Source organism: Salvelinus namaycush, chromosome 11, assembly GCF_016432855.1.
Source record: "Salvelinus namaycush isolate Seneca chromosome 11, SaNama_1.0, whole genome shotgun sequence".
NCBI classification, from domain to species: Eukaryota; Metazoa; Chordata; class Actinopteri; order Salmoniformes; family Salmonidae; genus Salvelinus; species Salvelinus namaycush.
This window is the reverse complement of record NC_052317.1, coordinates 37836161-37851774: the sequence shown is the minus strand read 5'-3', so window position 1 is coordinate 37851774 and position 15614 is coordinate 37836161. Positions and strand designations below refer to the sequence as shown.

General features: G+C 47.8%; 1 protein-coding gene across 5 annotated transcripts in view; it reads left to right on the top strand.

The window, feature by feature from the left end:
• The window catches only part of LOC120056136 (epidermal growth factor receptor substrate 15-like 1), a 59532-nt gene that overhangs the window by 41399 nt on the left and 2519 nt on the right, over positions 1–15614 (top strand). The window lies entirely within an intron of this gene.

Sequence of the window (15614 nt, the reverse complement as noted above, 5' to 3'; positions counted from 1 at the left end):
TTTTCTCTCCTGCTCAGTGTGGTCGTCTTGTGAGGGTGCGGGGCCCTCAGTTTCTTCTCCTTTCGAAGGAGCTGGTAAACAGGAAAGCTGTTGGAACAGATAAGGTCTGTTTTTGCTTGAGCACAGACTGATTACTGATACGGATTGTATAGTTTACCATCCAAACCCAGTGTCCAGGTTAAGATAGGAATTAACCAGTGGCTAGAATGGATGACCAGCAGGTTAAAGTTAGGCTGCCAGCAGGTCAACAGAAAGGTGTGAGAATCTGAAGGTGTGTGGTCTGCCCACCTCTACCTCAGTGTGTGTTCTGCCCAGGTCTACCTCAGTGTGTGTTCTGCCCAGGTCTACCTCACTGTGTGGTCTGCCCGCATCTACCTCAGTGTGTGTTCTGCCCAGGTCTACCTCAGTGTGTGTTCTGCCCAGGTCTACCTCACTGTGTGGTCTGCCCGCATCTACCTCAGTGTGTGTTCTGCCCACCTCTACCTCAGTGTGTGTTCTGCCCAGGTCTACCTCACTGTGTGGTCTGCCCGCATCTACCTCAGTGTGTGTTCTGCCCAGGTCTACCTCAGTGTGTGGTCTGCCCACATCTACCTCAGTGTGTGTTCTGCCCAGGTCTACCTCAGTGTGTGGTCTGACCACCTCTACCTCAGTGTGTGGTCTGACCACCTCTACCTCAGTGTGTGTTCTGCCCAGGTCTACCTCACTGTGTGGTCTGCCCGCATCTACCTCAGTGTGTGTTCTACCCAGGTCTACCTCAGTGTGTGGTCTGCCCACATCTACCTCAGTGTGTGTTCTGCCCAGGTCTACCTCAGTGTGTGGTCTGCCCACATCTACCTCAGTGTGTGGTCTGCCCGCATCTACTTCAGTGTGTATTCTGCCCGCATCTACCTCAGTGTGTGTTCTGCCCGCATCTACCTCAGTGTGTGGTCTGCCCGCATCTACCTCAGTGTGTGGTCTGCCCGCATCTACCTCAGTGTGTGGTCTGACCACCTCTACCTCAGTGTGTGTTCTGCCCAGGTCTACCTCAGTGTGTGTTCTGCCCAGGTCTACCTCAGTGTGTGGTCTACCTCAGTGTGTGTTCTGCCCAGGTCTACCTCAGTGTGTGTTCTGCCCAGGTCTACCTCAGTGTGTGGTCTGCCCAGGTCTACCTCAGTGTGTGGTCTACCCACATCTACCTCAGTGTGTGTTCTGCCCAGGTCTACCTCAGTGTGTGGTCTGACCACCTCTACCTCAGTATGTGGTCTGCCTATTAGAGTTTGACACGGGAGTGAAAATTCAGTCCTTTCTATAACCCCGGAACTTTCCTGTCCCTTCCTGAGAAAAATCACTCCGTCCCGTCCTCATTTTTGCACACACAAATATGTAGGCTATTGTGTTTGTTTAGGACGTATTGAAAATCATTTCAGTAATGCAATATACGACTGTGATATGTGGTTTTCTTACCTATTTTAGTTAAATGTACTGAATGTGGGCCGTCTCTCTGGATGAGAGTGTATTCTATATGACCTGGATGTAGATCATTAAGGCTGGAGGATGAGGACAGAGACCACAGCAGGATGGTCTGCTCAGCACAGCACTGGCATCAAACTGTAGCTTACAGCTGAGCACTGAGCACATTAAACTGTAGTCTATGGCTGAGCACATTAAACTGTAGTCTATGGCTGAGCGCTGAGCACATTAAACTGTAGCTTACAGCTGACCACTGAGCACATTAAACTGTAGCCTACGACTGAGCACATTAAACTGTAGCCTACGGCTGAGGACTGAGCACATTGAACTGTAGCCTACGGCTGAGCACTGAGCACATTGAACTGTAGCCTACGGCTGAGCACTGAGCACATTGAACTGTAGCCTATGGCTGAGCACTGAGCACATTGTACTGTAGCCTACGGCTGAGCACATTAAACTGTAGCCTACGGCTGAGCACTGATCACATTAAACTGTAGCTTACAGCTGAGCACTGAGCACATTAAACTGTAGCCTACGGCTGAGCACTGAGCACATTAAACTGTAGCTTACGGCTGAGCACATTAAACTGTAGCCTACGGCGGAGCACTGAGCACATTGAACTGTAGCCTACGGCTGAGCACTGAGCACATTAAACTGTAGCCTACAGCTGAGCACTGAGCACATTAAACTGTAGCCTACGGCTGAGCACATTAAACTGTAGCCTACGGCTGAGCACTGAGCACATTAAACTGTAGCTTACAGCTGAGCACTGAGCACATTAAACTGTAGCTTACAGCTGAGCACTGAGCACATTAAACTGTAGCCTACGGCGGGGGAGCACTGAGCACATTGAACTGTAGCCTACAGCTGAGCACATTAAACTGTAGCCTACGGCTGAGCACTGAGCACACTAAACTGTAGCTTACGGCTGAGCACATTAAACTGTAGCCTACGGCTGAGCACTGAGCACACTAAACTGTAGCTTACAGCTGAGCACTGAGGACATTAAACTGTAGCCTACGGCTGAGCACATAGGAACATTTACAGCACATTAACATTTACAACATATTTTAAAAACCCTGAGCGCCAGGACTGCATAGTCTGCTATTTTAATTTCACTCTTCACCTCTTCACCCCACTGGCTCCAGGTCATCTATAAGTTTTTGCTAGGTAAAGCTCCGCCTTATCTCAGCTCACTGGTCACCATAGTAACACCCACCCGTAGCACGCGCTCCCGCAGGTATATCTCACTGGTCATCCCCAAAGCCAACACCCCCTTTGGCTGCCTTTCCTTCCAGTTCTCTGCTGCCAGTGACTGGAACGAATTGCAAAAATCGCTGAAGTTGGAGACTTATATCTCCCTCACTAACTTTAAACATCAGTTATCTGAGCAGCTCACCGATCGCTGCAGCTGTACATAGCCCATTTGTAAATAGCCCTTCCAACTACCTACCTCATCCCCATATTGTTTTTATTTACTTTTTTGCTCTTTTGCACACCAGTATTTCTACTTGCACATCATCATCTGCACATCTATCACTCCAGTGTTAATCTGCTAAATTGTAATTACTTCGCTACTATTTCCTATTTATTGCCTTACCTCCTTACTCCATTTGCACACACAATATAGATTTTTCTATTGTGTTATTGACTGTACGTTTGTTTATTCCATGTGTAACTCTGTGTTGTTGTTTGTGTCGCACTGCTTTGCTTTATCTTGGCCAGGTCTCAGTTGTAAATGAGAACTTGTTCTCAACTGGCCTACCTGGTTAAATGAAGGTGAAAAAAAATGTTATCACGGGTTTAGTTAAATAAACAAACAATTGGGCGGTAAGATTGTTAGGTGTGGAGAAGCTGTGCCGCTTCAGGACACTTGTCCCACTCTCTGGTTGGTAAACTATTTGGTTAAACCGCAGCATTTTTTTACAAGCCGTGTACTCGGTTCCTTCCTTGTACACTGACGTAGGTTGGCATCTGACTGAGGTAGCCTAATGACTGGCAACAACTGGAGCGAGGCGCGAGTGAGGGAAGTCACCATTTATTATTTATTTAAACTTTATTAGGACACAGTTGTTTTTATGAAATGCTCCACAAATGACGTATTTCCGCTCCAAAAAACTCACCTTAAACTCAAACTGTTGGTCCTGTCCTGTAAACTGTTGGTCCTGTCCTGTAAACTGTTGGTCCTGTCCTGTAGACTGTTGGTCCTGTCCTGTAGACTGTTGGTCCTGTCCTGTACTGCCGTTCCTGTAGACTGTTGATCCTGTCCTGTAGACTGTTGATCCTGTCCTGTAGACTGTTGATCCTGTCCTGTAGACTGTTGGTCCTGTCCTGTAGACTATTGATCCTGTCCTGTAGACTATTGATCCTGTCCTGTAGACTGTTGGTCCTGTCCTGTAGACTGTTGATCCTGTCCTGTAGACTGTTGATCCTGTCCTGTAGACTGTTGATCCTGTCCTGTAGACTGTTGGTCCTGTCCTGTAGACTGTTGATCCTGTCCTGTAGACTGTTGATCCTGTCCTGTAGACTGTTGGTCCTGTCCTGTAGACTGTTGATCCTGTCCTGTACTGCCCGTTCCTGTAGACTGTTGATCCTGTCCTGTACTGCCCATTCCTGTAGACTGTTGGTCCTGTCCTGTAGACTGTTGATCCTGTCCTGTAGACTGTTGATCCTGTCCTGTACTGCCCGTTCCTGTAGACTGTTGATCTTGTCCTATAGACTGTTGATCCTGTCCTGTACTGCCCGTTCCTGTAGACTGTTGATCCTGTCCTGTAGACTGTTGATCCTGTCCTGTAGACTGTTGATCCTGTCCTGTAGACTGTTGATCTTGTCCTGTAGACTATTGATCCTGTCCTGTAGACTGTTGATCTTGTCCTGTAGACTATTGATCCTGTCCTGTAGACTGTTGGTCCTGTCCTGTAGACTGTTGATCTTGTCCTGTAGACTGTTGATCCTGTCCTGTAGACTGTTGATCCTGTCCTGTACTGCCGTTCCTGTAGACTGTTGATCCTGTCCTGTAGACTGTTGGTCCTGTTCTGTACTGCCGTTCCTGTAGACTGTTGGTCCTGTCCTGTAGACTGTTGGTCCTGTCCTGTAGACTGTTGATCTTGTCCTGTAGACTGTTGATCTTGTCCTGTAGACTGTTGGTCCTGTTCTGTACTGCCGTTCCTGTAGACTGTTGATCCTGTCCTGTAGACTGTTGATCCTGTCCTGTAGACTGTTGATCCTGTCCTGTAGACTGTTGATCTTGTCCTGTAGACTGTTGATCCTGTCCTGTAGACTGTTGATCCTGTCCTGTAGACTGTTGATCTTGTCCTGTAGACTGTTGATCCTGTCCTGTACTGCCCGTTCCTGTAGACTGTTGATCCTGTCCTGTAGACTGTTGATCCTGTCCTGTAGACTGTTGATCCTGTCCTGTAGACTGTTGATCCTGTCCTGTAGACTGTTGATCCTGTCCTGTAGACTGTTGATCCTGTCCTGTAGACTGTTGATCCTGTCCTGTAGACTGTTGGTCCTGTCCTGTAGACTGTTGGTCCTGTAGACTGTTGGTCCTGTAGACTGTTGGTCCTGTAGACTGTTGGTCCTGTCCTGTAGACTGTTGGTCCTGTCCTGTAGACTGTTGATCCTGTCCTGTAGACTGTTGATCCTGTCCTGTAGACTGTTGATCCTGTCCTGTAGACTGTTGATCCTGTCCTGTAGACTGTTGGTCCTGTCCTGTAGACTGTTGGTCCTGTCCTGTAGACTGTTGGTCCTGTCCTGTAGACTGTTGGTCCTGTCCTGTAGACTGTTGGTCCTGTCCTGTAGACTGTTGGTCCTGTCCTGTAGACTGTTGGTCCTGTCCTGTAGACTGTTGATCCTGTCCTGTAGACTGTTGGTCCTGTCCTGTAGACTGTTGGTCCTGTCCTGTAGACTGTTGATCCTGTCCTGTAGACTGTTGATCCTGTCCTGTAGACTGTTGGTCCTGTCCTGTAGACTGTTGATCCTGTCCTGTAGACTGTTGATCCTGTCCTGTACTGCCCGTTCCTGTAGACTGTTGATCCTGTCCTGTAGACTGTTGATCCTGTCCTGTAGACTGTTGGTCCTGTCCTGTAGACTGTTGGTCCTGTCCTGTAGACTGTTGGTCCTGTCCTGTAGACTGTTGATCCTGTCCTGTAGACTGTTGATCCTGTCCTGTAGACTGTTGGTCCTGTCCTGTAGACTGTTGGTCCTGTCCTGTAGACTGTTGGTCCTGTCCTGTAGACTGTTGGTCCTGTCCTGTAGACTGTTGGTCCTGTCCTGTAGACTGTTGGTCCTGTCCTGTAGACTGTTGGTCCTGTCCTGTAGACTGTTGATCCTGTCCTGTAGACTGTTGATCCTGTCCTGTAGACTGTTGATCCTGTCCTGTAGACTGTTGATCCTGTCCTGTAGACTGTTGATCCTGTCCTGTAGACTGTTGATCCTGACCTGTAGACTGTTGATCCTGTCCTGTAGACTGTTGGTCCTGTCCTGTAGACTGTTGGTCCTGTCCTGTAGACTGTTGGTCCTGTCCTGTAGACTGTTGGTCCTGTCCTGTAGACTGTTGGTCCTGTCCTGTAGACTGTTGGTCCTGTCCTGTAGACTGTTGGTCCTGTCCTGTAGACTGTTGGTCCTGTCCTGTAGACTGTTGATCCTGTCCTGTAGACTGTTGATCCTGTCCTGTAGACTGTTGATCCTGTCCTGTAGACTGTTGGTCCTGTCCTGTAGACTGTTGGTCCTGTCCTGTAGACTGTTGATCCTGTCCTGTAGACTGTTGATCTTGTCCTGTAGACTGTTGATCTTGTCCTGTAGACTGTTGATCCTGTCCTGTAGACTGTTGGTCCTGTCCTGTAGACTATTGATCCTGTCCTGTAGACTGTTGATCCTGTCCTGTACTGCCTGTTCCTGTAGATTGTTGATCCTGTCCTGTAGACTGTTGATCCTGTCCTGTAGACTGTTGGTCCTGTCCTGTAGACTGTTGATCCTGTCCTGTAGACTGTTGATCCTGTCCTGTAGACTGTTGATCCTGTCCTGTAGACTGTTGATCCTGTCCTGTAGACTGTTGATCCTGTCCTGTAGACTGTTGGTCCTGTCCTGTAGACTATTGATCCTGTCCTGTAGACTGTTGATCCTGTCCTGTACTGCCTGTTCCTGTAGATTGTTGATCCTGTCCTGTAGACTATTGATCTTGTCCTGTAGACTGTTGATCCTGTCCTGTAGACTATTGATCTTGTCCTGTAGACTGTTGATCCTGTCCTGTAGACTATTGATCCTGTCCTGTACTGCCCGTTCCTGTAGATTGTTGATCCTGTCCATAACTTGACTCCCATTCCTGCCATATTCCTGCAAGACCCGTGTCAACCTCTACTGCCCACATCTCCGTGTGTGTGTGTGTTCTGCCCACATCTCCCACGGTGTGTGTGTTCTGCCCACATCTCCCACGGTGTGTGTGTGTTCTGCCCACATCTCCCACGGTGGGTGTGTGTTCTGCCCACATCTCCCACGGTGTGTGTGTTCTGCCCACATCTCCCACGGTGGGTGTGTTCTGCCCACATCTCCCACGGTGGGTGTGTTCTGCCCACATCTCCCACGGTGGGTGTGTTCTGCCCACATCTCCCACGGTGGGTGTGTTCTGCCCACATCTCCCACGGTGGGTGTGTGTTCTGCCCACATCTCCCACGGTGGGTGTGTGTTCTGCCCACATCTCCCACGGTGTGTGTGTTCTGCCCACATCTCCCACGGTGGGTGTGTGTGTGCCCTGTGTTTCTCTTCCTGTGTGACTCTCATAGCAGAAGCCACAGTTCAGATGTGGTGGTGGTGTCAACTATTCACCCTCGCTACATTATCTCACTTCTCGTCTCACCTCTCTCTCACCTCTCTGTCTCTTTCGCCTCTCTCTCGCCTCGCCTCTCGCTCTGTCTCTCTCTCCTCTCGCTCTGTCTCTCTCGCCTCTCGCTCTGTCTCTCTCGCCTCTCGCTCTGTCTCTCTCGCCTCTCGCTCTGTCTCTCTCGCCTCTCGCTCTGTCTCTCTCGCCTCTCGCTCTGTCTCTCTCGCTCTGTCTCTCTCGCCTCTCGCTCTGTCTCTCTCGCCTCTCGCTCTGTCTCTCTCGCCTCTCTCTGTCTCTCTCGCCTCTCTCTGTCTCTCTCGCCTCTCTCTGTCTCTCTCGCCTCTCTCTGTCTCTCTCGCCTCTCGCTCTGTCTCTCTCGCCTCTCTCTGTCTCTCTCGCCTCTCGCTGTCTCTCTCGCCGCTCTCGCCGCTCTCTGTGTCTCTCGCCTCTCCTCTCTCTCTCTCTCTCTCTCTCTCTCTCTCTCTCTCTCTCGCCTCTCTCCTCTACCATCTCGCTCTCTCGCACATCTCGTTCTGTCTATCTCACCTCTCTCTCTGTCTCTCATGTCTCTCATGCCTCTCGCTATCTCACACCTCTCGCTCAGTAAAATGTCAAACAAGTACACAAATAATTAAAATGTTTAAAAAAAAGTACAGCGACTCCAATTAAAAACCCAAATAACACCGATTAAGTAGCTGAGTAAACACTCCTTGGCTCGGGTGACTGAGGTCCTTAATGATCTTCTTGGCCTTCCTGTGACACAGAGTGCTTTACATGTCCTGGAGGACAGGCAGCATGCTCCTGATGATGTGTTGGTCTGACCGCATCACCCTCTGGTGTGCCTTGTGGTTGAGGGCAGTGCAGTCGGCGTACCAGGTGGTGATGCATACCCGACAGAATGCTCTCGGTGGTGCATCTGTAGAAGTTTTGTGAGGGTCTTAGGGGCCATGCCAAATTTCTTCAGCCGCCTGAGGTTATAGAGGCACTGTTTGATGTCAGGTCCTCAGTTATGTGTATGCCGAGGAACTTGAAGCGTTTGAGCCTATCCACTGGTGCCCCTTCGATGAGGATGGGGGCGTGCTCCCTCTTCTGTCTCCTGTAGTCCACCATCAGCTCCTTTGTTTTGTTGACGTTGAGGCACAGGTTAGTTTCCTGCCACCACTCCACCAGGGCTCTCACCTCCCTGTAGGCTGTCTCGTCGTTGTTGGTAATCAGGCCTACCACTGTAGCGTCGTCAGCAAACTTGATGATTGAGTTGGAGTCATGCGTGACCACCTCGTCGTGGATGAACAGGAAGTACAGGACGGGGCTGAGCACGCACCCCTGTGGGGCCCCAGTGTTGTGGATCAGCGTGGCGGAGGTGTTGCCTACCTTCACTGCTTGGGGTCGGCCCGTCAGGAAGTCCATGACCCAGTTGCACAGAGAAGAGTTCAGAACCCTGAGCTTAGTGACGAGCTTGGAGTGCACTATGGTGTTAAAAGCTGAGCTATAGTCGATGAACAGCATTCTCACGTAGGTAGTCCTGTTGTCCAGGTGGGCGTTGTGCGACGGCGATTGCATCGGCCGTGGACCTGTTGGAGCGGTATACAACATTGTTGTGGGTCTAGGGTGTCGGGTACGGTGGACCTGTTGGAGCGGTATACAACATTGTTGTGGGTCTAGGGTGTCGGGTACGGTGGACCTGTTGGAGCGGTATACAACATTGTTGTGGGTCTAGGGTGTCGGGTACGGTGGACCTGTTGGAGCGGTATACAACATTGTTGTGGGTCTAGGGTGTCGGGTACGGTGGACCTGTTGGAGCGGTATACAACATTGTTGTGGGTCTAGGGTGTCGGGTACGGTGGACCTGTTGGAGCGGTATACAACATTGTTGTGGGTCTAGGGTGTCGGGTACGGTGGACCTGTTGGAGCGGTATACAACATTGTTGTGGGTCTAGGGTGTCGGGTACGGTGGACCTGTTGGAGCGGTATACAACATTGTTGTGGGTCTAGGGTGTCGGGTACGGTGGACCTGTTGGAGCGGTATACAACATTGTTGTGGGTCTAGGGTGTCGGGTACGGTGGACCTGTTGGAGCGGTATACAACATTGTTGTGGGTCTAGGGTGTCGGGTACGGTGGAGCTGATGTGGTCCTTGACGAGCCTTTTCAAAGCACTTGATGATGACAGAAGTGAGTACTCGTGTGCTACTGGGCAGATAGACAGTTCAGTTACCTTAGCTTGTCCTGGGTACAGGAACAACGGTGGCCATCTTGAAGCGAGTGAGGACGACAGACCGGTGGTGGTGAGTCAACTATTCAGCCTCTTATCTCTGAGAGGAGGGGGTGGAGTATAGCTAGTCTTTACAGCTGCTCCTTCGGTCACCCAGCTGTACCTTCAGCGTGTTACAAATTGACTTCTATCCATCTAAAATTGTACTCATGCATTTCACATGGGTATCAACACACTTTATAGGGCTTGATGCATAGAAAAGCTGACTACAAAAGCCCAGAAACAACAGTGTCGTCGTTTAACACAGTAGCTAGCATGATGGTAGTCTGATGGTTTTCTAGGTTTCTTTCTAAGGCCACAATTCTGACTGACAGCAATGTTCAGCTTCAGTATTTATCTGATGTTGAGTCAAGGCTCCGTCTGTGTTGATGTCGTTAGTGATCAGGTGTTAAGTGTTGTATGTCAGGACTGAGGGAACAGAGAGACCCAGTCTGATCATTACAACAATACAAACACACAAATACTAGGTTGGACAATGAAGCTGTTTTTATTTGCACATTTAATGAACATCCCTCCGTTTTCCAGACGTTATGATGTTATTTTGTACATTTTCAAGGTCATTTTAAATGAGAGAAAACAGTGGATGGATGATCTTTGTCGTTGTGTTAGATGTGTATAGTAATTCAACTGTAGACAACTATAGGGTGTATTGCTGCTACTGTCAGTACTGAGAGTAAGTGATGGTGTTTTCTCTACAGTTTTTTTGGAGTCTGTCGGTGTCCAAAATGGCACCACTCTAATCCCTACGTAGTGCACTTTATGGGGAATAGGGTGCCATTTGAGACATACTGGAGGCAGATCCTCAGTATGTTTCCTCGCTACTTTGTGGTTAACACCTTATGTAACCAGTACTCCCCCCACAATGCCTACTGCCCTAGTACCAGTGTCTCAGTCTCTCACACACACACACACACACATAACTAGTGTCTCAGTCTCTCACACACACACACACACACACACACACACACACACACACACACACACACACACATAACTAGTGTCTCAGTCTCTCACACACACACACACACACACACACACACACACACACACACACACACACACACACACACACACACACACATACACACACACACACACACAACTAGTGTCTCAGTCACACACACACACCCAGTGTCTCAGTCACACACACACACACAAACACACACACAACTAGTGTCTCAGTCACACACACAACCAGTGTCTCAGTCACACACACACAACCAGTGTCTCAGTCACACACACACACACACACACACACACACACACACACACACACACACACACACACACACACACACACACAACTAGTGTCTCAGTCACACACACACAACCAGTGTCTCAGTCACACACAAACACAAACATACACACACACACACACACAACTAGTGTCTCAGTCACACACACACACCCAGTGTCTCAGTCACACACACACACACAAACACACACACACACACACACACACACACACACACACACACACACACACACATACACACACACACACACACACAACTAGTGTCTCAGTCACACACACACACCCAGTGTCTCAGTCACACACACACACACAAACACACACACAACTAGTGTCTCAGTCACACACACAACCAGTGTCTCAGTCACACACACACAACCAGTGTCTCAGTCACACACACACACACACACACACACACACACACACACACACACACACACACACACACACACACACACACACACAACTAGTGTCTCAGTCACACACACACAACCAGTGTCTCAGTCACACACAAACACAAACATACACACACACACACACACAACTAGTGTCTCAGTCACACACACACACCCAGTGTCTCAGTCACACACACACACACAAACACACACACACACACACACACACACAACTAGTGTCTCAGTCACACACACAACCAGTGTCTCAGTCACACACACACAACCAGTGTCTCAGTCACACACAAACATACACACACACACACACACACACACAACTAGTGTCTCAGTCACACACACACAACCAGTGTCTCAGTCACACACACACACACAACTAGTGTCTCAGTCACACAAACACAACCAGTGTCTCAGTCACACACACACACAACCAGTGTCTCAGTCACACACAAACATACACACACACACACACAACCAGTGTCTCAGTCACACACACACAACCAGTGTCTCAGTCACACACAAACATACACACACACACACACACACACACACAACCAGTGTCTCAGTCACACACACACAACCAGTGTCTCAGTCACACACAAACATACACACACACACACACACACACACACACACACACACACACACACACACACACAACTAGTGTCTCAGTCACACACACACCCAGTGTCTCAGTCACACACACACCCAGTGTCTCAGTCACACACACACCCAGTGTCTCAGTCACACACACACCCAGTGTCTCAGTCACACACACACCCAGTGTCTCAGTGCCAGGCGCTCACTCAGTCACACACACAACTAGTGTCTCAGTCACACACACACCCAGTGTCTCAGTGCCAGGCGCTCACTCAGTCACACACACACCTAGTGTCTCAGTCACACACACACCCAGTGTCTCAGTGCCAGGCGCTCACTCAGTCACACACACAACTAGTGTCTCAGTCACACACACACCCAGTGTCTCAGTGCCAGGCGCTCACTCAGTCACACACACAACTAGTGTCTCAGTCACACACACACCCAGTGTCTCAGTGCCAGGCGCTCACTCAGTCACACACACAACTAGTGTCTCAGTCACACACACACCCAGTGTCTCAGTGCCAGGCGCTCACTCAGTCACACACACAACTAGTGTCTCAGTCACACACACACCCAGTGTCTCAGTGCCAGGCGCTCACTCAGTCACACACACAACTAGTGTCTCAGTCACACACACACCCAGTGTCTCAGTGCCAGGCGCTCACTCAGTCACACACACAACTAGTGTCTCAGTCACACACACACCCAGTGTCTCAGTGCCAGGCGCTCACTCAGTCACACACACCCAGTGTCTCAGTGCCAGGCGCTCACTCAGTCACACACACACAACTAGTGTCTCAGTCACACACACACCCAGTGTCTCAGTGCCAGGCGCTCACTCAGTCACACACACAACTAGTGTCTCAGTCACACACACACCCAGTGTCTCAGTGCCAGGCGCTCACTCAGGCAGCTCTTCCTCCTACTACTTTCATAACGCACTGCAACATGTTACTTCTCCTAATGTGGCTCAATGTAGTTGAGACATTTTAATCTACACACTTTTTTGATGCCGTGGTTTCTGTATATAACGAGACACAATTTAAATTTTGTAACGTCAGTCAATTATCAATCAATTTAAGTTCCACCAAATATTATTTGTGTAGTGCTTGTAACGAATACATTATTGGCACAAAATGTTTAACGGTAGCCTGGAACTAATGTGACAATGTTATGTCATTCAAGTACTGTACTCTTTAAACATATTCAAGAAGCACAGTGCTGTGAAAAATATATATATTTTTTGATACTGAATGTTAATCAGATCTTTAATCAAAACCTAATATTAGATAAAGGGAACCTGAGTGTACAAATAACACAACCATTACACACTTATTTCATAAACAAAGTTATGCAACACACAGTGCCCCCATGTGAAAAAGTAATTGTCCCCTTTCACTCCTCAATAACTGGTTGTGCCACCTTTAGCTGCAACAATTCAAACCAAACACTTCCTGTTGATCAGTCACTCACGAATTTTGGCCAACTCTTCCATGCAGAACTGGGTGTTTATATAACTTTGTTAATTAAATAAATTAAATAAGTATCTTTTTTTTTGTTTTTTGGTATTTGTAAACTCAGATTCCCTTTATCTAATATTAATATTTTGCTTGAAGATCTGATAACATTATCAAAAATATGCAAAAAAATTAAGAAAATCAGAAAGGGGGCAAATATTTGTTCACGGCACTTTAGATGCTCTGTACAGCAACATTCCTGTATGTAGGATCTGTACTCTGTACAGCAACATTCCTGTATGTAGGATCTGTACTCTGTACAGCAACATTCCTGTATGTAGGATCTGTACTCTGTACAGCAACAATCCTGTATGTAGGATCTGTACTCTGTACAGCAACATTCCTGTATGTAGGATCTGTACTCTGTACAGCAACATTCCTGTATGTAGGATCTGTACTCTGTACAGCAACATTCCTGTATGTAGGATCTGTACTCTGTACAGCAACATTCCTGTATGTAGGATCTGTACTCTGTACAGCAACATTCCTGTATGTAGGATCTGTACTCTGTACAGCAACATTCCTGTATGTAGGATCTGTACTCTGTACAGCAACAATCCTGTATTGCTTTGACTTCTTCAAACCTGTCAAGAGTTATCTCATGACTTGGGTTGGGTGGTGACGGTGCTAGTAATTTGGTAAAGCCAAGGGACCCTTTGCAAATTCAAAACACCTTTGGAGATTCACTTGGCAGCAGAAAATATAGTTTTGCTCTTCCTTCCTCTCCAGCAAAGCTACTTCTAGAGGGTTTTGTTCTGTAAGTTTGAGCTCAATGGTTGTCCTACTGTCCACTGTCTGCCGTTGCTACTTTCTGCTTCCTGCTTGTAGTGGTCATCTCAGAACATCTAGAGCAGAATTAAAGTTGTTGTTTTCTTCTGCAAATCATTCAGCACCTCGAAGATGGAGTAGCTGTTGCTATGCAACCTTTCACCATCCAAGAGATGATGTGAATGTAACAATGGGATCACCTGTACCCTGGTGTTGACGAGGAAACCTCTTGAGAAAGCTCAGCAGACATCAGAATACCCGCCTTCGTCTTGTTTGAATGATCAGTTCCTGTTCCTGTTCCTCCTCTAGTCGCCAGTCTCCAGGTTTAGGCTCAAATTCCAGATAATTCACTGAAGGACACTTGAAATTCCAATTCTCATCAATACTTTTCAATGCGGAAAGTTTAGGATTTGAAAGTTGTTTTACTTTCTGAATTGAATTGGAATTGAATTGGAATTGACCCCAACCCTGCCAGTCTCTCCCCTTTTGCGTCGTCGAGCAATAGTAGGCTGGTTGCTAGCTGTTCCTGCGACGTCTCTGACATCTGGCTAAACAAACTTAAAAATCAAATAAAAAAACGTGTCTAGAGCACGGTTGATTGTTCATAAAGTTCAACGCAACACAAATGTCAATCATCTATTGTGTAATAGTTCTGTGGTGGCTTTCGCCACCACAGAATCTCTGTTTTTTTAGTCTCCATGCTGTCTGGTACATCTGATGTTTTGCATTTTCTTTTGCGTTTCTTGTTGCATTCTACTACCTTTTTTTGTTGATACTGTTTACCTAGGTCCTGGTGCCAACGTGTGTGTGTGTGTGTGTGTGTGTGTGTGTGTGTGTGTGTGTGTGTGTGTGTGTGTGTGTGTGTGTGTGTGTGTGTGTGTGTGTGTGTGTGTGTGTGTGTGTGTGTGTGTGTGTGTGTGTGTGTGTGTGTGTGTGTGTGTGTGATCTGCCCTGCGTTATTTGCGTAGGTGCTTGTTATTTTTTAAATAATTTGTATGTTTAGCGTTGTATTGTAATGTGTTTTTCTCCCAGGACTGGAAAGTGTCACGGTAAGGTTACAAGAGAAGGGTGTGATGATCAAATGGAATTCTTTGCATACAAAGAACCTTTTCTAAATTCCACTCTCTAAATGGATGAGCACACTGATTGGTGATCACTATTAACATCCTGCATGGATGAGCACTCTGATTGGTGATCACTATTAACATCCTGCATGGATGAGCATTCTGATTGGTGATCACTATTGCCATCCTGAATGGATGAGCACTCTGATTGGTGATCACTATTGACATCCTGAATGGATGAGCACTCTGATTGGTGATCACTATTGACATCCTGAATGGATGAGCATTCTGATTGGTGATCACTATTAACATCCTGAATGGATGAGCACTCTGATTGGTGATCACTATTGACATCCTGAATGGATGAGCACTGATTGGTGATCACTATTGACATCCTGAATGGATGAGCACTCTGATTGGTGATCACTATTGACATCTGCTATAAAGGTGGCTTTACACA